The following is a 26253-nucleotide window of genomic DNA, read 5'->3' on the forward strand; positions in this document are numbered from 1 at the left end:
ACCACCACTGCCTGAGGCCCCATCTCCTTGTCTGCCAAGCCCATGCCTCACTTGTGGTTTGCTGTATGGAACACGCTGAAAGAGTTATACGGCCAGTTTGTAATTTTATTGCACAAACATCCAACTTCAACACATTTAATCATAGGCTTGGCTATCACTCAGTGTCAGTGTGTGAAGCCAATCATTTCTCACTCTTCCTCCTCCACCTTCACAGACATCTGCTACCATTTGGAGCAGCAAGCAAACAGGCATTAATCCTTTGCAGCACCTGTCAAAGAGAAAGCTCTGATTCCGATTAACAAGATCTCCCTAATCTGCTCATTTCTACCTGTCTTCGGAGTCATTAATATACAGTTAAGGGAGATTATTTCCTTTGGTATCAAGATTAACGATGGCTGCTCATAGGAGAGGCCCATTAATTTTAGACAAATGCAGACCACAGGAACTAGGCTGATAGTTCGGCAGATCTGGAGGGTGCTGGAGATTTACAGTCAGACAGCTCTAAAATATTTAGATGTGCTCTGTGAGCTCCTCTTGCTAACGTGCATGAAATGTCACTGGCAAAAGGTTTATATACGAGTCTAGTCTCATATGGATTCACAACTCAGTATAATAATTAAAAGAATGAGATTCCATATGACTGAAGTTGTTTTAATGCAGGGTGAAGGTAGAATGATTTAGTGCAGATATATTGCCTGTATTTCTCTCTGCAAGGGAACCTCACATGTATGCCTGAGCTATGTAGTAAATCAGGCTCCTTCAAATGATTGATGTACCAAGAGTAATTTAGCCTAATATGACATGCTAGCTAATTAACTGCAGTCTGCTCTGAAACAAAAAAAACTGTGACTCAAGTTCTGTTGCTGCTCAGAATCCATGCAAACGCCCTTGTCTGCATCTTATTTCTTTATTACAAGTGGAATACACATCAGGAAGAGCTTCCAAACTGAAGTCAGTCAAAGAAAAAAGAGGGATTGAGGGCCATTTCACACTTGACTGTCAATCACAGCTCCCCAATATTTAGGCACTCCCCTTCAGAATTCACGGGTGGTACTCAACCGAGTTTTTCTCCTAATAGACACCCTGTAATTAATGAACATGACTAAGTTAGATCCATTACTTTCAATGTGTAAAAGTTAGTTGACTACCACCCCATGGCAAAGACAACAGTGCATCACTAGCAAAGTATGAAGCAGTGAGCAAGAGGCAGACAAGAAACCCAAAACAAAAAAGGGAGGTTAAGCAAACAGGGAACAGCAAGCTGCTGGTCCTCATGGTGACAGCACAGTGGGCAATCCTCACTTGAGAGCCAGTGTGGTGCAGTGGTTCAGAGCAGTGGACTCATAATCTGGTGAACCGGGTTCGCTTCCCCGCTCCTCCACATGCAGCTGCTGGGTGACCTTGGGCTAGTCACACTTCTCTGAAGTCTCTCAGCCCCACTCACCTCACAGAGAGTTTGTTGTGGGGGAGGAAGGGAAAGGAGAATGTTGGCCGCTTTGAGACTCCTTTGGGTAGTGATAAAGCGGGATATCAAATCCAAACTACTACTACTACTACTATTCTTCTTCTTCTTCTTCTTCTTCTTCTTCTTCTTCTTCTTCTTCTTCTTCTTCTTCTTCTTCTTCTTCTTCACTTTCCTTCTACCTCCTTTCTGAAAAGGGAAGTTCAGTATATTCTAACCAGAGCAACCAATAGCTCAGTTTCCCAGAGCTATCTAGAGACTGAACTTGAAAAGTATATGCTTTACTACCAAGGACAACTCCCTAATTCATTTGTTGTTGCCCAGTCCTATTGTCTCTGTCCTATCGAAGCAATCAGATTCTTCTTCAGACTTGCAGAACCCTTCTCTCTCCCTCTCTCTCTCTCTTTCTCTTTCTCTCTTTCATACACAAACACACCCCTCCATGGAGAAGAAAAGTACAGTGGTACCTCGGGTTACATATGCTTCAGGTTACAGACTCCGCTAACCCAGAAATAGTACCTCGGGTTAAGAACTTTGCTTCAGGATGAGAACAGAAATCATGCTCTGGCGGTGCAGTGGCAGCAGGAGGCCCCATTAGCTAAAGTGGTGCTTCAGGTTAAGTACAGTTTCAGGTTAAGAACGGACCTCTGGAACGAATTAAGTACTTAACCCGAGGTACCACTGTATGTTTATACCGAACACACTGGCGGTGGGCGTTGTTCTAAGGTTGGATGTGTATGTTTTGTTAGATATTTAAGACAGTCCTGTGTAGAAACTTGGGAATGGGTAGTTGTGCTGGCTAAATAAGGGTAATTGAATCTCACAGTCTAGATGTACAGTAAAGGAATCTTTGAAGTCATCAAGGCAAATATAGATCTATTGTGAATTGGCTGGGTTGGCTTTTCCTCACATAGAAGCAAAGATGTGCCTGTTTTCTGAGGGCAGTAACTATTCATTAAGGATTAATCTGGCTTGCCTAATTATGTTTTCATATCTTAATTGCAGGCGGAATATATTCAGAAATTATTTGGTTCATGGTTTGAGCTGCCCCTCCCCTAACAAATTCTATTTGCCATTCATACATTATGCCTTCCACTGTTTATAGTTTCCGGAAAGAAAAGACAAACTCAGATGCTTTGTTTAACCTGTGTCCTTGTTCCTTCCTGCCTTTGTGAGTTTTGAAACATCTCTAGCTTTTCAAGACCAAGAAGAAAACACATTTCTCAAAAGTCCTAGCTGATATGATTGTTAGAGCCTATGCTATCTTTTTATTTGGGGTGCGTATCCAGTGCACTCCAACTGTTGGGTTGGGAAGCTGCGTACACACACGGTTAGCCACAGTCAACATCTGTCCTGTATCTAGCCTGTCTTTTTAAATGAAATATTGATGCACACACACACACCCTAATTTGATCCAAATTGTTTAGGAGGAAGTTGCATCTAAGTTTTAAGTTGGTAATGTGCATGCATCCCAAGTCTCCTGTTAGCTTTGTCCTCAATTGACTCCTAGGAGTATGTACCCACATTCCTGGAACAGGATTTGTCTATGATCTGAGCAGGGAAAGGCTGTTTTGAGTATGGGCAGAAAGAGAAACCATTTGGATTTTTGAGCCTGATAACTAAAAGAAGCCTTTGGCAGCTGCAGCGATATGCTGTTGCTTTAGAGGGACAGATCTAATTTAGGACTAGCACCTGTCTGTCTGTGCGTCTGCTTGCCTCGTTCCACTTACCCTTTTATTTGCAGAGAATATAAAGGCAGGACACCTTTCCAGTCCCTGCACAGGGAAATTGACCCTCTTAGGTTACCCTGGAACTTGCTTGCGCTCAGAGAAATCAGGGAGCACAGGCATTATTAATGGGGCAAGACAATTGTTATTGGTTTTAGGAATATGGGAAAACAGGAAGCTCACTTAGGCCCAATTAAGTCAATACTGTTTACACTGATTGACAGCAACTCTTTAGGGTTTCGCACCTCTACCTGGAGATAGATTTTGGGGTCTTCTTCATGCACGGTAGGTGCTCTATCACTGAGCTAGGACCCTTCCCTCATTTTGAAAGGTGCACCTTCACACATAACCCAGGACATGGATTTCTTACACATGGGGAAATCTTTCTGATCCCAACCCCTTCTCTAAATTTGGACTAAATCCTGTTTGCATTTCACCTCCTGAGCTAACCAGATGCACCATTTGGTTCACAGGAACTGGCTGAAAAAAATCCAGCTGATTAAAAAGTCTCCCTTTGAAAGATGTGATTTGTTGAGTTTCTTTACAGTTCGCTTGACAGGTCATACATTTCCACCACGATGAGCTGCCACAATATTGTGAGTCTGGCCAATAAATTAGCACCAGTCTGTAGAACAGCCAAATGTGAAATGTAACCAATAGCACTGTTGGATTTTAACAGAAAAAGAAAAGGGAGGAAGAAAAATACTGTCTGGTCCTTCGCATTTCAACCCACACTCACTGTATCAAGCCATTTAATCTTCTCCTAGCTCCATGTCTCCCTCAGCTTCCTCAAAGCATTTGTCTTCATATCTGCAGCAAATCTGCCCAAAGACAAGAGAGATTGTTCCAATCTGGGGATTGGGGGAGGACCTGTGTGTGTGTGTGTGTGTGTGTGTGTGTGTGTGTGTGTGTGTGAAAACCCTGCACTAAGACCTTCCCAGCAGTCACTTTCACTAAGAATTGACAACTTTCCAACTCTCCTTTCCAGCTGCACCTTTAACAGCTGAATATCCTTCAGAGACACTCACCAGTGACCATGTTTATCTTTGTCTGCTGACCAAACTGGTTGCTTTTCTGCTCAGTTGGCCAATGCATTTGGTCAGCCATCAAAAAGAACCCCACAATAGCTCTTGCTCCACAAAGCCAAGTCTTTCATGGGGAGGGTGGAGCGCCTGGGACTAGCAAATATATCTCACATGTAAAGGTAAAGGTAAAGGTACCCCTGCCAGTACGGGCCAGTCTTGCCAGACTCTAGGGTTGTGCGCTCATCTCACTTAATAGGCCGGGAGCCAGCGCTGTCCGCAGACACTTCTGGGTCACGTGGCCAGCGTGACGAAGCTGCTCTGGCGAGCCAGCACCAGCGCAGCACACGGAAACGCTGTTTACCTTCCCGCTATAAAGCGGTACCTATTTATCTACTTGCACTTAGGGGTGCTTTCGAACTGCTAGGTGGGCAGGAGCGGGGATTCGAACCGCTGACCATACGATCGGCAAGTCCTAGGCACTGAGGTTTTACCCACAGCGCCACCCACGTCCCTTACATGTACTGCCTTACAAAGGATCTAAGCTTTATTGCATTGCTGGAGGAATTCCCCTGTGAGTTGAACCATTTTGACCCTTTTGCTGCTTGCATCAGCATCAGGGAGGAAAATATGTTAAGGCTTGCTCAGTTGGTAGAACATGAGACTCTTATCTCAAGGTTGTGGGTTCGCTTCCAACTCTACAATTCTATGATTCTATCATCACCATCATCGTTATTACTAACAGTAGCAGCAGAGAAAACATGTTCCCCTCTTTATTTTCAACTTTCTTGGGCACATGAAACTAACCACAATTACCTTGAATGTCTGCTTAACCCTCAAGAAAGAAGGGTATTTTCGGTGGCCAGGTTTAATTCAAATCCATCAAACCTCCTTTGGGGAAGGTTCTCAGGCAGGGTGGGAGGAGAAAGAACTTGCCCATGTGAAGACCACCTGGTGGAAACCCTTACACATATGGTTCTTAATTGTAAACTATATGCTGATCTCCATCAGCAATTTCTAGATCAACTCTGTATCCCCAAATGAAAACCAGAGTTGGAGGTCATACATTTTCTATTACTGGGGAATGATCAGGAGCTCACCAAGTTAGTGGCTAAATATCTCTATTTGGTTTTTTGTCATCGAAATACACTGCAGACCCAGAGATGTGACAATAGACTGCTCTGCCTCCTTTCTTTTAGCAAATGTTTTGTGCCACTGGGGAAGTGGTAAATCTGTATTGATTTGTTTTGGATGTTTGTATGTGATGCCAATAAAAGGTTTGATGATGATGATATTTCTATACCACCCTTCGATCACAGGATGGTTTATAATATATATTTTTTAAAAAATACAAATAGAGCATACATGCACCTTTGTGTTCCTTAGTCATCAAAAAGATATCATGGAGTTACTGAGGTGCTTCCATAGAGGTGCTTTATTCTGGAACTCAGACTCCCCCAATGAATATTTAAAATGTTCCAGGAAAACCAGGCACATTTCTGTGTGCGACTCGTACATCGTCCGCATGGATGCTTCACAGCTTCCTTACATATTTCCCTCTGGTATTACTTGTCAGATGGTATTCATAACTTACTGCCCACATTTCTTACTGAAGAAATTTTCACATCCAGAGAAACTATGGTAAGATGGTTCTGCTTGGTAAAGGGTGGTTTCAAGAAAATCTGCTTGCAGGGATGTAGAGTACCCCCAGAACATGTGAGTACACCCAGAACGTTGAGTGCTGGAACTAGCACAAACTCTTCACTGGTCTTGCAGGAGAAATATAATAAATAAACAAGCCAGCTCTTGGAAAACCACCAAATAGGGCAAGAACCAAACTAGACATGATATTAACTGTTGTTGTTTAGTGGTTTAGTCGTGTCTGACTCTTCATGACCCCATGGGGTGACCAGAGCACACCAGGCACTCCTGTCTTCCACTGCCTCCCGCAGTTTGGTCAAACTCATGCTGGTAGTTTTGAGAACACTGTCCAACCATCTCATCCTCTGTCATCCCCTTTTCCTTGTGCCCTCCATCTTTCCCAACATCAGGGTCTTTTCCAGGGAGTCTTCTCTTCTCATGAGGTTGGCCAAAGTATTGGAGCCTCAGCTTCAGGATCTGTCCTTCCAGTACAAATATTAATTGTACCTTTGCAATTAACATGCAGGTATTTGAAAATGTAAATAGCATCAAAAGGGGGAGCTGATAATTATTGGAAACACAGCGGGGAATGAAACCCCTCTCCCCAAGCTGCTATTTGCATTGGAAAGATGCTCTCCCCAATGTCAATAAGGTATTCCCCCGCCGCCGCTCCCCCAGCTAATACCAGTTTCAGAAGAGAGATTTCCCTCAGGATCACAGGAAAGGCTGGAAATGAAGTTGCCTTTGCAGGCCTGTGATCCAATTCACAGATGATGCTATTTATATTTTAAAATGCCTGCATACTTCAGTGGGCATGGGCAATGATTGAGGGTGATGGGAGTTGTAGTCCAAGGCATCGGGAGTGCATCAGGTCAAGGAAGGCTGTTCTATAACAGAGCATGATAAATAATAATATAAACCAAAAGCGATTCAGGACAAATTATCCTTCTTCCCTCAGATGGCGTATAGCAGTCATTGTGACCTCCAAAAGACCATTGTGACTCATGAGTACGAGGGTTTTAGTGGATTGTTGAACAAATCTGCACAAAACATTCACGTCCCAGCATTCTGGACACCTTTCTAAAAATAACTGTTAGAATCCAGGCTTCCACCTGGTCTTCATCCAAAAGCACAGCACAAATGATGACTCGAAGCAACTGGCTGGTCACGGAACGATCCTGCTGGCTGCCATTTAAACAAATTAGAATAAGAACCTTTGCCCGCTGAACATCCTGACTCATCAGACCTAAAGAATGGCCTGCAAAAACTAATCATATAATTGCTCCTGGCACTTCCTCTAAACAATGATTTTGCATTTTGAAATCCTTCTTATACAAACAGACTCGGGCACATAGTGTGGAGCTGTGCAAAATGTCCTGCACAGAACAGACATGTTGGAGTTAATAATGCCTGTAAGATACACAGCGCTTGTGTAAGGCTAGTGTTGCTCAGTAATGGGCAACATGGAGTCTTCTATTTTCAGTAAGGAACTTCTTCAAGTCCATGGAGCACGGGAAGCTCTGTGAGAGAACAGCTTAAGCCAGTGTCTTGCGCATTCACAGAGTGTGAGTCTATGGAGAGTCACCTAGCATTATGTAGCAGGTACAGCAGGGATGGGTAAGCTATGGCTTTCCACATGTTATTGGACTATAGCTCCCTTCATACCTGACCATTGGCCATGCTGGCAAAGGATGATGAGTGTTAAGTCCAACTGCATCTAGAGTGTCACAGATTTCTTATCCTCAAGGTTCTAACAGGTTCTAAGGAGCTGGGATGGCGTCAGGTTCTACAGGACCTGGGACAGCTCTCAGGGATGGTAGGCATTCAACAGTAGCCTTTTCTCAAATGATACCAGGATAAGAGGCCACATGGGAATCACCCTAAGAATGCCATATTGAGTTTCATAATGAAATTCTCCTCATCCCTGACCACTGGTCCTGCTAGCTATGGGTGCTTGGAGTTGCAGTCCAAAAACAGCTGCAAAAAGACCCATGTTTGGGAAACCCTGATAAACGGAGTAAGAACTGGCCCTAGTTCCTTGTTGAGTGTACACACATAGTGGCAAATTCAAGTTTGCCACTCAGTGATATGTGAATGTTTGTTTGTGCCAAGGCTTCCAAGTGAGCCAACAACCAAAATCAATAAAACACCCCCAAAAAAATTAACAAGAGTAACAAAACAATTTCAAATCTAACACAGGAATAACTGTGATTAAATGGCAGTTTAAAACAGCAATAAATGCAGCAATAAAACAGGGCTCAAGCAGCATCAAAAGTAAATTATACATTTAAAAACACTGGGAGAGAGAAAAGGATTTTAACATGGCAGGGAAAAGAACCAGTCAGGTTTCTCAAGAAAGAGCCTTCTGAATGCTGCTAAAAAGGCCCTAACCCCCCCACCCCCATCACCATCAAGCCTGGCATGCAGACAAATGTCTCCAGAGTGCTTATATGTTACAGATGAGCTAGAGTGTCTCTTATTCCCTGCCCCTGTGAACATTAAATGGGCTTTGTCATACATCGATTGTGCATGACTAAATTAAGAAGGGATACAGTAAGCAGCACAGAATGGCATTCAGAGACAGCATCAAAGGATCTGAGACATGGAAGCTGCTTGTAAAACCAGAGAAAAAACACTAAGTCTTGTTTATAATAGAATCTTAGAGTTGGAAGGAACCGTAAGGGGTATCTAGTCCAACCCCCTGCAATGCAGGAATCTCAGCTAAAGCATCCGTGACAGATGGCCACCCAACCTCTGCTTAGAAACCTCCAAGGAAGGAGAGTCCACAACCTCTCGTGGGAGTCTGTTCCACTGCTGAACAGCAATTACTGTCAGAAAGTTTATCCGAATGTTTCGTCGGAATCTCCTATCTTGCAACTTGAAGCCATTGGTTCAAGTCTTAACCTCCCAGGCAGGAGAAAACAAGCATGCTCCCTCCTTCATGTGACAGCCCTTAAGATATTTGAAGATGTCTTGAAGCCTTGGGGAACTACTGCAAGTCAGTGTAGACAATACTGCACTAGATACGCCAATGATCTGACTCTGCATAATGGAGTTTCCTATATTCCTAATTCCCACACCTTTCTAGCAAAGACTGCATCACAAGTTAACTTCCAGCTGCTCTGTGGGTGGCTGCCAGAAGAAGACACTATGTGAATGGACGGAAGGGAGATATATTTTTTACTTTATGTTTTCTTGCTACTTTCCCATGATTCTATACCTAGAGGACTGGTGGGGTTCCCACTCTGCCTCTGGTCAAGATCTTCAAGCAGAGACTGGACAACCATTTATTGGTGGCAACATCCAGGTAAGACTTTGGGGCTGATCATTCATTTTATTTATTTACTTATTTATAACCCACCCTTCACTATTTGGTCCCAGGGCAGTGACACGTGACATGCAATGCAGTCAAAGCACCATCAGAGGAATGGAGCAGTGGCAGCACTTACAACCAATTGAAGAAAGTGAAGTAACAAACATTTCCATTTAAAGACAAGTGCCCACCTTTTTCTCCAAAGGATTGAGTCCAGAGTCTAAACTTCCCTAACTGCACCACTTGGCTAGTGATGCTCTCAACGCTGGCTTCGGAAAGCATGAAGATGGGCGTTGGACTAGATGAACATCTTCAAGGCCCAACTCTTCTCATGCTATCAAGCCATCATTGGGCAGGAGGAATGTGGGGCGAGGAGGGGGCAAGCAGCTGGCGTAGAGAAAACACTTCATAGGAATGGATCGGTGGCTCCTTGTCAAAGTATTAGCACATGCACAGAGAGAGAAACTGCCTAGCTTCCTTTTTTGTCACACATAGACAAGATTACCCTATGAATTCCAGCCCAAAGCAAGAGGTTGGCTTCCAGGGTGTGGTGGGGTTATCTCCGTGGGGGCCACGTTAACGCTGTCTGAGTCTGACTAACACGTGGTGGGGAAGGATGGTTGTCTTCGCGGCTCCTGCTGCTGGTGCTGCTGAGCGGATCACGTGGGCACGGGAGGGAGGAGGAGAGAGAAAGAGAGAGAGCAGCGCTGAATAATTGAGGGCTGCAGCGATCCGCTTGCCTCCTGCCTGCAAGCCAGCAGCCCGCGGGAGCTGTCCTTGGTGCTGAAAGCAGCGCCGCGTCCCGGAGGTCTCCTGCCAGCACCAGAGGCGCCCGCCTCAAAAGCCTGCAGTAGCCTCTCCTCTCCTTGGAACAACTCGGGAGTTACCCCCGCTCCCTCCTCCTCCTCCATCCCAGCTGGATCCTCCCACCCCGGGCTTGATTGGCAGCCGGGGAGAGAGGGGAGGGGGTGGATTCTGTGCATCTGAGCGACAGCCGGCCTCTCACCATCCTCCCCGCGCCCCCTCCACCCCCGCTTGGGTCTCTCCAGGGAGGGAAGCCGCGGAGATCCTGGAGCGGCAGGTGCAGCCAGCCCCCTCCCTCAGCACCAGCCTCCTCCGGCATCCTCCACCGGGACCCCGCGCAGCTCCTGGACCACCCTCGCCGCCGCCGCCGCCGCCGCCTCTCCAGCCCTGAGCTCATCCAGCAGCATCCGCGCGGGGTAAGCGATGGGTCTTTTCTCTCCGCTTCCATTTTACGCCCTCCCTCCGGCTCTCCTCTCCCGCAGAGAGCCTGGTAAGGCGATTATTGGGGGGCGGGGAAGGGGGATGGGGGGCAGAGAGAGAGAGAGAGAGAGAGAGAGAGAGAGAGAGAGAGAGAGAGAGAGAGAGAGAGATATGAAAGGTGATGCATCCACCCTATTAGAATTAGTTTTATTTTTGCCCTCTCCCTCATTCCAAATTTGGGACGCCACAAGGGACACCACCCTTGAATTGAGGCGTGGTGCAGAGTTCCCTACGGGAAGTGGACCCTCGAGAGTTGAGTAGCTGCCTGTTTGGGCAGCCCAGGGTTTTCTGCTACATCCCCTTACTCCTCGGATGATGAAGAAGAGGGAAATTATGAAAGAGGACGCAGGAGCCGCCTTCAGCTCCCTTCCCCTGCTTGGGATGTCTCCCATGTGAGTTCCAAGGAGGGTCTTTTATAAGTACTTTCTTGATGTTTGCGGAATGGGAGGAGTTTCCCCTAGGGCGAAGGGGTAAGAGGAGCGCCCCACACACTCCCCCCGTGGTTGAGAAGGGGGTTTAGTCCGACTCCTTCCTCACTTGCAGAGGACTCCTGGCAATCACTTCCTTCTGTCCCCTGCTCTATAAAACTCCACTCATGGGCAGAGGCTCATTCAATGGACAGTCGAGGGTGCTTCGTCTGTCCTCAACATCACCATTGGAAGCAGCAGCAGCATTTGTGTCGCCCCCGCCCCGAATATACAAATCGCTTTAGTTATATTATCTCAGCACGCTTTGCAACCACTTTGTAAGGTGTCGTTTTCTTATATATCCCGTGTTGCAGGAAGAAGGACGTGCTTTGAAGCAGAGAGCCTTGCCTAATCTTAGCAGCAGAGGTGAAAATTTGATTCCAGCTGGGGTTTCCCCAAGTTACTGTTCAGTCTCGCCAGCTCCGTTTAGGGTGTTGTTGTTATTCCTGTTTCATAACTGAAGGGAGAAAAGGACTATGATGGCTTCATATACAGTACACCGTCTCTGGCGTTTGTGAGAGTAGATGGTAATACGCTGCCAGCAGGAAGGGTGCCGGGGAGGGTTGGAATGGTGTTTGGGCAATGGAGAGAAATTCGCTGGAGAGATTTGCCACTGTTCTTCCCCCAAGTGTCTTTCCGTCTACCCCCCCCCCCCGCCCCCGGCCCCCATGCAAACACATGCACAGCAGGCAGGGACATGCTCCTTTGATTTCAAGTTGCAAACCCACTTTCTTTCACGGCCCATATCCAAAAAGTAGGGGCATAATTTTGAGGGCTACCTAACATCTTAACTCGAGGGATCTCAGAGGAGTCACCTCAGAGGGTGGGTTATTGCTGTTGTTTTAAACTGTTAGTCGCCTGCATCGTAAATGAATCAGAGGGCACGAGGGATTTAAGACTGATGAGCTGAGAATTAATAGAAACTGAGAGTGAGAGATAGTGGAGTGAACGGATAAACACAAATGGATCACACAGAAATAATGCATCCATCATATGTCTCTGCCATCCCCCCACCCCAGAAAACCCCTTCTATGTATCAGATTATGAAACAAACTGAAAAAGAGCAAAAGTAAGGAATGCTAGGGCAGATGGAAGCAGAGAATATAGATGATGGCAAAATCATCAATATATTGAGAGGGAAAGAGTTGGGAGTGGGGAGAGAGAAATAAGCAAAAGACAGAAGATTGCAGTTATCTGGCTCAATCCATTAGATCTATCTCCTAGATTATTGGGCAGGTCTGATGTTGGAAAGGACTGTATCTGCCATTGCTATTATACAAGCTGTTGCTGTTAAAGGAGTTGAGGGTCTTCTTGCCAAAATCAGCTACAGATACAAAAAAAGGGAACAAAAGACTCTTCCCTATCCAAGAAAGCTTTTTATGGTGGTACTGGTAGATTTGTAAAACCTCCTGCAGTTTGCTCCAGAATAGTCCCATTAACAGAACTCCAGAGTAAATGTTTTGAAGGTTGTGGACTCTCCTTCCTTGGAGATCTTTATGCAGAGGTTGGATAGCCATCTGCATGGATGCTTTAATCGAGATTCCTGCATTTAGGGGGTTGGACTAGATAGCCCTTGGGGGTCCCTTCCAACTCTACAGTGCTATGATTGAAGTGTGACCACACAGGCTTTGCATTTTAAGTATTTCATTTATATTTATTTTTTGTGTTTCATTTATATTACACCTTTATTTTCTCAAGGTAGCATGCATGGTTCTCCCCCACCTCAGCCCCCACAACAACCCTGTGAGGTAGGTTAGTCTGAGAGGCAATGACTGGTCCAAGGTCACCCAGTGAGCTTCATGACTGAGTGGGGTTTAGAACCTAACCTGGCTCTTTACGGCTGTGTAGAGCAATTATATTGGCCCCAACTATCATGTCTCACTTGGCTATCCCAGTTGATCTGCCTTATTCCAATCCCTAACCCCTAATTGGTTCCTATACCTTTCAGAGCATGGAGAGGATGAACAGGTGCAGAACTTTCCATGACACAACTGTCATGGATGAAAAACCCTCACCTGCTGAACTCATCTTCTCTGGCATGAAGCTAGTGGTGGTTCAGAAGCATCTTTCACATGCCAGCTGCTTCACTCATTGCACATGCTGAAGTTATACCTGTAAATGATATTGCAAATATGTGCAGAAATGTAATATAATACTGTGGAGGTGTATGTTTGCAAGTCTGTGTGCTACGCAGATACAATAGTAAGAGAACTGGGACTGGCTCCAGCTCTGCTTGAGGGTACCCTCAGTTGTATGTCCTATTTACTACAACCTATTGTTCAAAATGGCTTTTACTTGCTGTCTCACCAGCACTCTTATAGGCCACCAAGCAAATGTGCTTGCGACCGCTTCATTTAGAAGTGAGGGCCAGATCTACCTCTTGGGTAAACTAAAAAAGGTAAACGGGGACCTTTTTATACAATACAGTTTTCACACAGAAAGTCTTTGTTATTAATTCATTGCATTCATTTACTACATTAAGGTCTCAAAGGCAAAAGCATTCATACCACAAAATGTAGAATACGTCAAAAAGATAAAAGAACGTCATTAACTAAAAGTGCTCATTCTGCAATAATATAAAAAAATGCAAATCCTACCCCAGCCTGCTAAAAGATGAACACCTATGTAGGCTAAGGTGTCTTTATGCCATGTGACCCCAATTGAGAGCCTAATATGTGGAATGTCAGTTGAGTCAGGAATGTCTTTGGCTGGTGCCTAAGAGTTGATAAGGATGGCACTAGGCACATCTCTCTGGGGAGAGCATTCCACAATCCAGGGGCCACCACTGAAAATGCCTGTTCTTCTGTTAACACCTTCCACACACCCCTCAGGGGGTGCACATGAAGCACTTCAGATAACAACCACGTGTATGCATGGCTTCACACATAATTAGCTTTCTGAATACATTACCAAAGAATTTGTAATAGTCAAAAGCTTAGATCAGGGATAGCCAATGTGGTTCCCTCCAGATGTTGGTGGACTACAATTCTCATCATCCCTGACTGGCTGAAGTTGATGAGAGTTGGAGTCCAATACCATTTGGAAGGCACCATTTCGGCTATCTGGCTCAGATGGCTTTTTTAAAGGATGAAACAAGCTCATGGAGAATATGAGAATTTATAGCGACATGATGACCAAATTAAGACTCCATGTTTAGAGGCTTATCAACAGAAGCTCTGAACCAGCAAAGGAGGACTGATGTCTTCACGCCCTGCTTGCAACCTTCCTGGAGGCATCTGGTTAGGCACAGCTGGAATCAAACTGCAGGCTGGCGGAGCTTTGGTCTGACACAGTGAAGGCTCTCATTCTTATGTTGGATATGACCTAGATGTCACTTTCCAGATTATCAGCACCATTTCTGTCATCCAGTAGACAAGGCAGTTTTCAATTTACATTTCTGTCCCCTATTACTGTATTTGCAGTGCCTCTAATTGCTGTGCATTGTTGCTTTGCTTTTAGAATTGGTGATTTGTTTAGTGATGTTGCCTCCAGTGTATGGTGCATGGCTCCCCTTCCGATCACATCACATTTCTTTGTTTGTGCTTGTTTAAAACACAATAAATGCAGGGCCATTTATCTGGGGTTTTATGGCATTCCATTCTTCCATGCTCACCTGCATCAGCGAATATGTTCTCCTGCACTTGTACCTTTGTGTCTCTCCATTGCGTTTCCACTTCAGGCATTTTTCAGAAACGTGCATCTTGATTTAAGTCCTAGCGCATTTTAAATTGTCTCTGTTTTGTGCATCTTCAGTTATTGAAGCACTCAGGCTCTCCTATGCTCCTAACCTCCACTGCCCATAACCTTAGTCAGTTTATTTATATACTGCGTATTCCACTAACACATTTGTTCTCTAAGTGGTTCACAGAAAACAGCCAAAATACAATAGCACAATAACCACAATACATACCTAACTATGGCATAGTGCTTAGCTATGGACATGGAATGACTGGAGGCACAAAGTGGTCAGAAATCTACTCAGCATTTAGGAGAAGGGTTGTCATTCAGTGACAGGGCATATGCTTTGCATGCAGAAGGTCCCATGTTCAATTGCCAGCACCTCTAGACAGAGTAAGGAAAGACCCTTGTCTGCAGACCCGAAGAACTGCAGCTGCCCATCAGCATAGTCCATAAATGGAAAGCTTGTGGCCCCTCCAGCTGTTGTTGAACTATAGCTTCCATCATTCCTGACCATTGGCTATTCTGGCTGGGCCTGAGCCACAGGTTACCCAACTCTAGTATTGATCTAGATGAGTCCATGATTTGGTAAAAGGCAGCTTCAGTGATGTAAAAGATGCATGTGTATGCCCAGATGAATGGATGAATGGTAGGGTAGGATATCAAAATGCAGAGGTGCTGTCCTAGGTGCTGAAGTTCCCATTCTCATAACTGTACCATAGAACAAGAATATATACCGGATTGATACTGAATGTTTTAGAAGTATAGTTAAGTATTAGGATAGTAACTGTTTGGGATCTGCTACTGTTTATTTCCAATTTCTGCCATTCAAGGTTTTTGGATTCCTGCGCCAGGCAGCTCATGCTGAGCATTCCTCTGTACCACAGGCTAGTCTCGTGTTCTCTTTGGCCATTCCACCTCCTGTGATAAGCCTATGTGTACTTGAATAGCTATAGTTTTAAGTGGCTTGGGCAAAAGGTCTGCCACTCAGTCTTAGCTGAAATGTAAACACAAGCATACAGTGGCAAGTGACGCTCAGACAGCTTCATTGGTTGGAGCCATCTGATGAGCAAATGATAAATGTCTTCCGCAGATGCTGGTTTGAGTCCCTGGTGGACTACTTCTGCCAAATGGGAGTCTGTGCCTTTGGTGCTGACTTAGACTAAAGGGGGATTAGATAATAGGCCTATCGATGGGTGTTAGGCGTGACACATGTGATGTGCAACAAAATGAGGCAGCAGATCACTAGCCCCCAAGAGGAGAAATCTGGGAATTTAACATAGTTGTATCTGGGCAGTAAAATAGGTCCTCTCTCTGCTCCTCCAACAACAAATGGGGTCCCTGAAGCAATCTCACCAGAACATCAGTTACTATTAACACCCAGAGGCAGCATGGCTGCTGTTAGGCAGCAAGAACGTGGGAGAGCTGTTGGCTTCTTACTCTGTTTTCACAGAGCATCTGGTTGACAACTGTGGGATACAAAATTCTGGACTGCACATACCTTTTGCTTTTTGCAGCAAAGATTCTGCTTATGATCTTACAACCTTAGCAAATGCAAATTCAAACAAGGCAAATTTTTATTTTATTTATTTCATTTTGTTAAGGCAAGTTGAGGACATTTGCATGGTAGGAACAAGCTCTACCCTCTGGACCTACTCCAGAACTCTAAAGGAACTTAATTACTAGGAAACCTTCTCCCACCATATATGTAGTTAAAACACAGTATTGGCCGAGGAAAGGTTAGCTATCAAAATGATGCCAGGTATAAAGCCATTTATCAATAATCATCTATAGCCATTTACCAGTAGGCTCCCAGGTTGTTGTCAGTGGCACTATATTCCATTCATAATATGGTCTGTTTTTGAATTTTCTCAAAGAAGAAAAAAAGAGCAACGGTCTCATTAATTTTAAATGGCATTCAATGTGTCAGTGACATTTTGGATATATATCACTTTTTCATGATCAACGGGTAAGGCAGCAAATTCATCTTAAAGGCAATGTGAATTTGGACAAAAAAACAATGCAGCTGTTAACCAGCATTCTTTTAACTTTTTTTAAAAAGCACTTTTTTGCATGAATTAGCCTGTATGAATTTGTATGATCTCAGAACCCTTTTAAAAATCTGGACGAAGCTGCAGCACTCTCAGAGAGGCACACTGGGTGTCGGTCAGATTGAAGAATATGAGCTGCCTTATTCAAATGATGATCTAGCAGAGAGGTTTGAATTCCTCCTGGGTCTCAGGGTCCCTTGTGACCCCAGAACTGCTAGCAGTGGGAGCTGCCGCTGTGCTTATTTCCCTTCACGCTGTTCCTGTAATGCCAGAAGCCCAAAGTCACATGGAAGGAGCAATGCCATAGATTCTACTGGCATACATTTTTAATATAACATACATATTTTATTCACACAACTTGGAACTTCTGACAAAAGAGGATTGCTACAGCTGCAACATGTGGAGCATAAATTGCACAACACCCTCCTACTTAGAGTCACAGAATCTTAGAACTCTAGAATTGAAAGGGACCCCAAGGGTAATTAGTCCAACCCTCTGCAATGCAGGAATCTCAAGGAAGGAGAGTCCACCACCTTCTGACAGTTCCACTGACGAACAGCTTTTACTGTCAGGAAGTTCTTCCTGATATTTAGTCAGAATCTCCTTTTTTGTAATGCTAAGCTATTGGTTTGGGTCCCCTACCCTCCTGAGCAGGAGAAAACAAGCTTTCTCCACCTTCCATGTGACAGCCCTTTAGATAGTTGAAGATGGCTATCATATCTCCTCTCAATCTCCTCTTCTCCATATCCCTAATTGGAACCAGAACTGGAGTCCAGATTTGTAAGTAGCTCCATCATTGAGTAGCAAAACATGTGTGTGTGCTTTTCGTGTAGACGTTCCCAAGTTCAGTATCCAATTAGAAGTGGCAGATGGTATGGAAAGCCTTCGCTTGAGTTCCTGCTGCAGATTAGTGTCTACAATACAGGACCAGTTGGGCAGATAGTTTGACTTGGTATAATGGAGTTTCCTAAGAGCCTCTGTGGTGTCAACAAATCTAGTATTAGCAAGCCAGGAAAGGCAAATTGCCCAGGCAGAAAAGAAGCAATTAAAAGAAAACCTTAGACCAAGTATCCATCCACCAGTTGCTGCATCAGCTCACATACCTGTCAAAGTTGTGGTGTCTTGTGGGAGACAAGCATTGTCTAAGAAGGGCCTGAAGCGTTTCTCTAGGTTTATGGCCTACAAAGTTGATCTGAAAATGGAATCACGTAACATCCTTGTTTCTCTGAAGTTTTGATTTAATTTATTTAGGCTTTCATCTCAAGCTCTCAGGGGCGCTCTGTAAATATTTATGATGTTATGCAAAAGAGGAAGAAGCTGGATTTCTCTCCTCAAATTGCTCACAGTCTAAAGCAGCTTTCCCCCAAATTGTCCCTAGCCAGATGTTTTGGACCACAACTGGCTGGGGCTGATGAGAGTTGTTCATCACAACATCTAGCAAGCACCTGATTGGGGAAGGTTCATTTAAAGTCTGTATCTATTTATGAATCACTGATGTGATTCGTAAAACCAGCGTCTTAAATGCATGTCAGTATCAGTCTTGACAAGGCTCAAACTGGGAGAGAAAATTGCATGTAATTGTTATGGTTTTAAGCATTCTAAAATGCCATCTTTGAGCTTTGGCCAAAATGTGAACCGCACCCTTTAAAGTGATATCTGGCACATTTCCAAATGCAGAACAAGTGTGGTATCAGTATCCAATACAAGTGCTTTTCAGCCTATAATTTATATGTTGTTAATTAAAAGATAACCCCCCCCCAAAAAAAAACAGAAAATAACACTTCTGTGATTTCCATTTCCCCCGTACTTAATGTGGGCATAGGCTACATTAGAGCATTTCTAAGGACATTATTTCTGCTAAATTGGTTTTATTCCAGAAAACACTAAATGGCTGCCAATTTATTTATTTTTTGGAAATGACTCCCACAATGCTTATGACATGAGCTCACTGCATGGAGGGGGGCGAGGAGTGAGTATGATGCATGCATGTTTGTTTTTTTCACCGCTCTTCCAAAATATGGCTTGTGACCAGAAGCTTGACAAAAGCTTTTACAGCAATCTGAGAGTAATGTGATGCCTTTGGTTCTTATTGCTGTACCCAGACCCCTTTTCAGGCACCTTCTTAGCTGGCCTTACTGGCAAGAGGCTCAGTGCTACTGACCATAATATCATTGAATGCTACCATGATACAGCCTAATACATGTGCTTGAACTTCCATGCAAAGCCACTAGAGCTTGAGAAGACTGACATAGCTACACCTTCTGATGCTTTCGTTGCTGCTACCCAACAACAGTGTGGTGCAATGGGAGTGATATTCTCCAGCAGAAGTCATGGGCCACCTCTTACCTTTCCACTTCCTGCCTGATCTGCCCTTTCTCTTATTGCTCACCAATGCATCCCATAGCTTCTCAGAAGCAGACACGCAAGCAGAACCATTCTGTCTGCTCACACTTGTGGTCTTCCAGACCTCTCTTGAGCAGCCACCAAGAGGGAGCATTTGTCTACAACCAACAGTACCAGTTATCTCGCCCGTAACTCATTTCAGGTACTTTTATGGAGCAAGGAACTCCAGACACCTGTACCTGTCATCTCCTGGAAGCAGCAAAAGCCTTCTGGGAAGCAGCGGAGAAGGTTGAGAGCCAGAGAAGGACCAAATGGGAAGCATCTCTTCAGCTTCTGCATTCTCTGCCTCTTGCTGAGTAAGGGTCCCCACTCATGGGTCTCTTGCCTCCTGTCCTGGAGCTGTGCTTGCCATGCCTTCAAAATCCTGAGGTGATAACCACATCTCTCTTATTGGTTGTGTGTTGTTAGCAGCTGGACTTGTTATGGCCCAGTTTTGGCAATATTTGGAAGGGACACCCTTATCAAATTGGCTTAATAGGGTTTGGCAATTGACCAACAAAATACAGCTAGCTAGGTGACAGAGACACAAAGACTCATTTCCAACTGATTGGTACTGTTTTATTGATTACATGAATAAGAAGGGGGGGCTGAACTTTCACAGGCATCCTCCCCCCCTCCATTTCTCTAGGTTAAATCATATTTTATGCTTTAGACCGCTGGCTGTGTATTCTTATGTTGCACTTTCACTTTTTACCTTAGGATTTCTTTTAAGGCACGGATGCTATTTTCAAAAAAACCAATAAACCTCAGACATCTGGTTGGCATGCCATATTTGATTAAATACGTATTTTATAACTCCTTCAAATAACATGCTTAAAAACGAACACACCTAGAATATATGGAACCTCCGCTATGTCACTACTTTACTATGCAATTTTGCAAGTACAGATCCCATCAGTTGGTAGAGCATGAGACTCTTAATATCAAGGTCATGAGTTTGAGCCCCGCATTGGGCCAAAGATTCCTGCATTGCAGGGGGTTGGACTAGATGACCCTCGTGGTCCCTTCAACTCTATGATTCTACCATAACTAGCATTCAAAAATGTGGAACCACCACCAGCATTCTGAAGTGCTGGGGTAAAGGTAAAGGGACTTCTGAAGATTAGGTCCAGTCGTGGCCGACTCTGGGGTTGCAGTGCTCATCTTGCTTTATTGGCCGAGGGAGCCAGCGTACAGCTTCCAGGTCATGTGGCCAGCATGACTAAGCCGCTTCTGGAGAACCAGAGCAGCACATGGAAACGCCGTTTACCTTCCTGCCGGAGTGGTACCTATTTATCTACTTGCACTTTGACGTGCTTTCAAACTGCTAGGTGGGCAGGAGCAGGGACTGAGCAAAAGGAGCTCACCCCATCGCGGGATTCAAACCACCAACCTTCTGATTGGCAAGTCCTAGGCTCTGTGGTTTAACCCACAGCACTACCCACGTCTCCTGAAGTCCTTGAGTACATTCTACCAATTTACAAGTCTACCACCTCAGCTCACTGCAGGCACCTTGAGCCACTGAGAGTAGAAACAAATTATTAGAACGGTCTTCCTCAGCATAGGGCCCTCCGGGGTGTTTTGGACTACAATTCCCATCAGGCCGAGCTGATGTTTCTGGATGTTCACATGAAGAAACACAAAGAGGATGGCAACCCCAATTTACCAACAGCATATTTATTCCCTGAACCTTATGCTGCCAAAATAGCACCATCCATTCACAAGAGAAACATATCAGCAGGCTTGGGAGATGTTTGCAGATGCATACAATGTTCTTTGAGGGGAAAACCCTAAAGTGGGGTATTGATGGGCTGGGCCACAAAGCAACCCAGTGAGAACTGAGCGTGCTCAGTGGCCACAGAATGCTGAGTGACTGATGGGAAGGGGGCATGGGAAATGTGGCTGGCGGGGGAGGGGGATGGAGTGGGATCCTGGGCAGCAACATTTTGTTGGAGGCCGCACCTGCAGATATATTAACAGAATTTTTGCAGGCCCCCACTTACAGATATATTCTTCCAGTCTGCAGCAGTCCAGACCAGCAACTGATTCTTTGCAGAATCATTCTGATGATTTGGTTCTGCTCTCTGAGTAATCGCTCCAGCAGAAGCTACTACTATTTTACACCATGGTGGCTGAGAAGGGGAGGGAAATGAGTCAGCGTTAGAAACATCACAGCCTCGTAAACGATTACTAATTCATGGAGGCTGAGGCACAACCGAGCCGTGAAGTAGCAGCCAGCTTGCTGATACAATTTTCATAGCTGGTCCGTCCGTGAGCAATTTTCATAGCTTTGTCCGTGAGCTATGTGGTTTTTGGTTCCAGTCCCAAACCAGGGTGTTAGGTGGGTCCCTGCTGTCCCTGAACCTGCCTCTTATTTTGTGCTTCATAAAGTCTCTGGAATAGAGCATCGCCACAGGATCCTTTTTCCTCCCTAGCATTTGTAGAAAATAAAAACAGCGAGTGGGGAATCCTGCCAGAAGGAGTCCAAGCAGATCACGTGGCTCCTGTTTTCTTCTCCTTTTATGTGATTATATCAATAATTTACTGAGCTCTATAATACTATAAATTAAGTCAACGGGACAGGCTGTTAAGAAAGAAGCAGGTATTGCAGTGGCATGACTCACACAAGGATTGGCCCCCCCCCACCCTACTCTTTTTAATTCATTTACATCTACAAAATTACAGAGTCAGGCAGGTTTTTTACAACCCTAGCAGGAAAGTGGATGATTGCTGGAATAAACAGGATTGTGGAATTAATGTGTCAGTGCTGGGGGACAATGTGGCACTGCTGAAAAGAAAAGAAATCTATGCAGAGGTGTGTGGGAATAATACAGATCTAGGCTAAATACTGGGAGGGGATCTAGAATTCTGTTTAGCCCAACAGAAATTAGGTTTTGAATAATGGTGTGTAAATCAGCATACTTTACTACTTTACTCTGTGGGCAAAAAAGTGTTGTGGCTAGAAGCATTGATGTCAAGCATGGGAGCCTGAGGGCCACATGGGGGACTTTCTAAGGGCCACCTGTCCTTGGTGGGCATGGCCAAAGGAAAGGATGAGAATCTTTCCTTTATACAATAAGATACATTCTAGGCATGCAAAAGTTAGAGGTTGTATACACACACACACACACACACACACACACACACACACACTCCTTTCCATCCTCCACCCAGGCAGACAGTATCACAGTTGAAGGCCACATTCCAGGCTGGCAGAAGCATTTGAGGCAGGTTGGGAGCAGGGCTGACGGTCCATGAACAAAGGGGGGGGGGGAATTAGGAAATCTATAGTCTTAGGAAGCTGAGTTCTGCATTCTGTATCATGCTTTTCACATTTCCAGCATTTGCGCACAATTGCAGCATGCTCACGTTCCTTTCCTATTCTTTCATCCTGCCTTACTTTGGCTCATGAAATCGCCTGCTTTCTGTGGCCCCTCGCTTTGATCAATGGGCCAAGGAAAACAGAGAAGTGGAGCAGCGAGTTGCAATCCTTCATAGCTGTATAACCAGTGGGAGACCTTGATCTTGCATTAATCAGACCACACAGCTCACAAAAGGAAGGTGTAGTTCATTTGCGGGGAGGGAACAAAAATCACATTTGAAAGACAAATGTGCTCACCGCTTGGAGAGTCTCAGCTGCGTTCTTTGTGTTAAATCGTCATAGGAAATGCTGGGAGGCTACTGAAAGGAGGAACTTTTATTAAGGAAGGAGGAAAACAAACCTCTTATCTAAGTGACCTGTGGCAAAAGGTCTGAAAATGAAAGATGTCACAATTCACACCTGCCTTTGCTGAAAATGAAAAAAAATAACAATTTCAGCATTAACTTGAGCAAGAGGCACAAAAGAGGCACTGCAGGGGAGAGGAGCCAAAGCTTCCTGGTAGGAGGGCCGGCCCTGTTATTAGGCAGACAGATATGGCCACTACAAGGCAGCTCATTTGGGACTTCATTATTATTCTCATTTGAGTGCATCCCATTTTGCTGCTTGAGGCCAAATGGGGATGCACTGCTGCGCTGCATCTGATCTTGTGTGCTCCATGAGATCTTGCAGGAAACTGGTGCTGCCACCAATGCACCACCTCATGGGCTTCTGCCGCTCAAGGCTGTTGCCTCACCTTGCCTCATGGGTGGACCGGCCCTGGGCACTTGTGAGATTTTCTGACTCAGGAGCCAAAATAACTTGCCTGGTCTTAGTCACTACGCACCTTGCTTTTGGGGGAGCAGGTGCTATTTGCTGCTCAGCTTCAAGCAGCAAAATATCTTGGGCTGGTCCTGCTGTATGGCACGCCGAAAGTTCCATGCTCAGTTGCTAACATTTCCAGTTAAAACTATCTCTGCATGAGACTATGGAAGGCTGCTCTGCAAAAAGAGGACACAGATTTGCATTGAAAAGCCATATGTAAATCTGTAAGTATAGATGCAGATTTGGAAATAATTTCTATAATTTAATGGAAATATAATATGCCTTGGCGGATTGGGGGAGACTGTGACTGTGTGCCTGCACAGTCTGCTTTCTGGGTTGTCAAATAAGCAACTGCAAGTCCCCTGCTCTCCCTTCCCATGGTTTTTAAAAATCTTTTAACCGGCTTTGTTGCCAGACAGTCCTTCAAACAGAGGACTGTGCTCCGTAAATTAAGACACACAGCCCCCCTAGAGCTGCAGCCAGTTAGTCAGCAGTACTGGACTAGGCTAGACTCTTATATTCATCCCAGACTTTGAATTTTAGATTCCTTGACATAAAAAAAAACATTTAGGATGGAATTTCTTATGCAGCAAATCAGTGATCTGATGGCCATCAAAATATTAAGTGCAGAATCAAATTACATGGCTGACGCACCGAAGAGTGGATAATGAGTGGATGAGTATCCTACCGAAGCAGGCATTCCACATTTTCTCTAGTGGTTGGTAGCTGAAGCTTGACTCATGTAATTTTATTGAAGACATATTGAATTGCACAGCTGATGTCATGCCTTTGCCTACATTAGAAAAGCTAAAAAAAAAAAGGAAGCAAAAACTGCTTCGCTAGGCTGAGATTTTACCAGACAAAGAGCAAGAGCAAAAACCTGTGGAATAGCTCCAAGAGGGCACACACTGGGGTGCAACGCTGCCAGAGCCCCCAAAATGTTCTACTAGAACCCATAGGGTGGATGTTCTGGAACAGAAAGCGACTCAGCATTTTGTCCACATATGTCCATTCATGGGCAATACTACATGCCTCAATGTATACATGCCTTATTTTCAGAGGTAAATCATATGGGTTCTTTGCACTCAGAAGGTCCAGGGTTCATCCACTGGCATCTCTAGGTTAGAGTCAGGAGAGGTATGTGGAACCCTGGAAAGTTGTTGCCAGTGAGTGTGACCCAGAAGTAGGCAACATGATGCCCTCTAAATAATTACAACTCCCATCATCCCTGGCTAGGACTGATGGTTGTTGTAGCCACTAGGGTGGGTGCAGCCAGCCCACATCCTCCTCCTTCTCTTCCCACCACCTCTTCCATTTTGTGTTGATGAAAACAGCACCTGCTTCCTCCATCCCATTCCTCCATGTATTTCATGCTCCACCCTTTCTGAGCCTCACTCTGAGAAAGGGCCAAAGGTATAGTGGAGAGCCAGTGTGGTGTAGTGGTTAAGAGCAGTAGATTCATAATCTGGGGAACCGGGTTCGCTTCCCCGCTCCTCCACATGCAGCTGCTGGGACCCCTTCGGGTAGTGATAAAGCAGGATATCAAATCCAAACTCTTCTTCTCTTCTTCTTCTTTTTCTTCTTCAGAGTGAGGCATTCTGGGAGAGGAAGTCTAGAATGGCTGAGCCACTGCTGTGGTTTGCTATGACAGCTTGAGCGCAGACTTTAAAAATAATTTCTTGCAACTTGTTTAAGCTGCATTTATAGCTGCTGGGGCAAAGGACAGGATTGGCAAAGGCATTCTCCAAGACACCTCACCCAGAATGCCTTGCTCTGAGAAAGGACCCCATTGGCCAGCCAGCCTGCCCAGTCCACCCAGGAACAAGGAGAACAGGGATCCAAAGGGCACCCCATGCTCACCACCTGAGACAATTCTCCTTCAACCTTGGCCCATCCTTGCCAACATCAGAAGGGCACAGAGTTGCCTATCTCTGGTAAAGATGGACCAATGGACTGACCTGGTATAAGCCAGTTTTCAGTGCACTGTCCTGCCCCATGCCCTTTTCCAAAGTGCAAAATGTCATTTCTGAGATGGAGTGTGCAAAGTCAGTCACTTGTAACTGATATCTGTGCAACATGACATTGTCCTCTGTCTTACCCAAGTTGATTGGTTGCTGGCTGGGGAATGTGCTAGAGTTTAGGTATTTGCATTTCTATCCTTCCTCTGCCTGAAAATATTAATAGCTTGTGTTACTTGGAAGAGGTGTGCTTACCCAAATGTATAAAAGGTAAAGGTACCCCTGCCCGTACGGGCCAGTCTTGACAGACTCTGGGGTTGTGCGCCCATCTCACTCAAGAGGCCAGGGGCCAGCGCTGTCCGGAGACACTTCCGGGTCACGTGGCCAGTGTGACATCGCTGCTCTGGCGAGCCAGAGCCGCACACGGAAACGCCGTTTACCTTCCCGCTGGTAAGCGGTCCCTATTTATCTACTTGCACCCGGAGGTGCTTTCGAACTGCTAGGTTGGCAGGCGCTGGGACCGAGCAGCGGGAGCGCACCCCGCCGCAGGGATTCGAACCGCCGACCTTTCGATCGGCAAGCCCTAGGCGCTGAGGCTTTAACCCACAGCGCCACCTGCGTCCCTACCCAAATGTATAGGGTTCCCATATTTCAAAAAGCAAAATTCCTGACACCCTGGGCAGACCTCCCCGCAAAATAGTGATTTTAAGCTTTTTCCATACATCCAGGTTTTCCTTGACATTTTGCCAGTTCGGCAAAATTCCGCCCTGATGCCATTTTTACACCCGAAAAAAAGGACATGTCAGGAATTTTCCTGACGTATGGCAAGCCTACCAAACGTAGTGCTTGATGCCTCAGTGACTCAGAAGACTCTGATTGGCATGATGCACTGGGGACTAGAGAACTTTGATCTAGTTGGCAAAGATCAGTTGGGAAAGGCCTTGTGTCCATATCAGTAAAGAAGGGAGCATCAGGGGACTGCCAGAGCTCAGTGACAGAGCATATGCTTTGCATGCAGAAGGGCCCAGGTATAATTCCTGGCCTTCTTAAAAAGATCAGGTAAGAGGTGATGTGATGGACCAGGT

At 45.2% G+C, this 26253-nt stretch overlaps 1 protein-coding gene across 1 annotated transcript in view; it reads left to right on the forward strand.

The window, feature by feature from the left end:
• Nucleotides 1-9767: 9767 nt before the first annotated feature.
• Nucleotides 9768-26253, forward strand: part of SLC7A14 (solute carrier family 7 member 14) — a 56185-nt gene continuing 39699 nt past the window's right edge. The window contains exon 1 of the mRNA XM_081910947.1: nt 9768-10385. The gene's annotated coding sequence lies outside the window, so the exon portion shown is untranslated. The remainder of the gene's footprint in view (nt 10386-26253) is intronic.

Source organism: Podarcis melisellensis, assembly GCF_964234715.1.
Source record: "Podarcis melisellensis genome assembly, chromosome: 5".
Lineage (NCBI taxonomy): Eukaryota > Metazoa > Chordata > Lepidosauria > Squamata > Lacertidae > Podarcis > Podarcis melisellensis.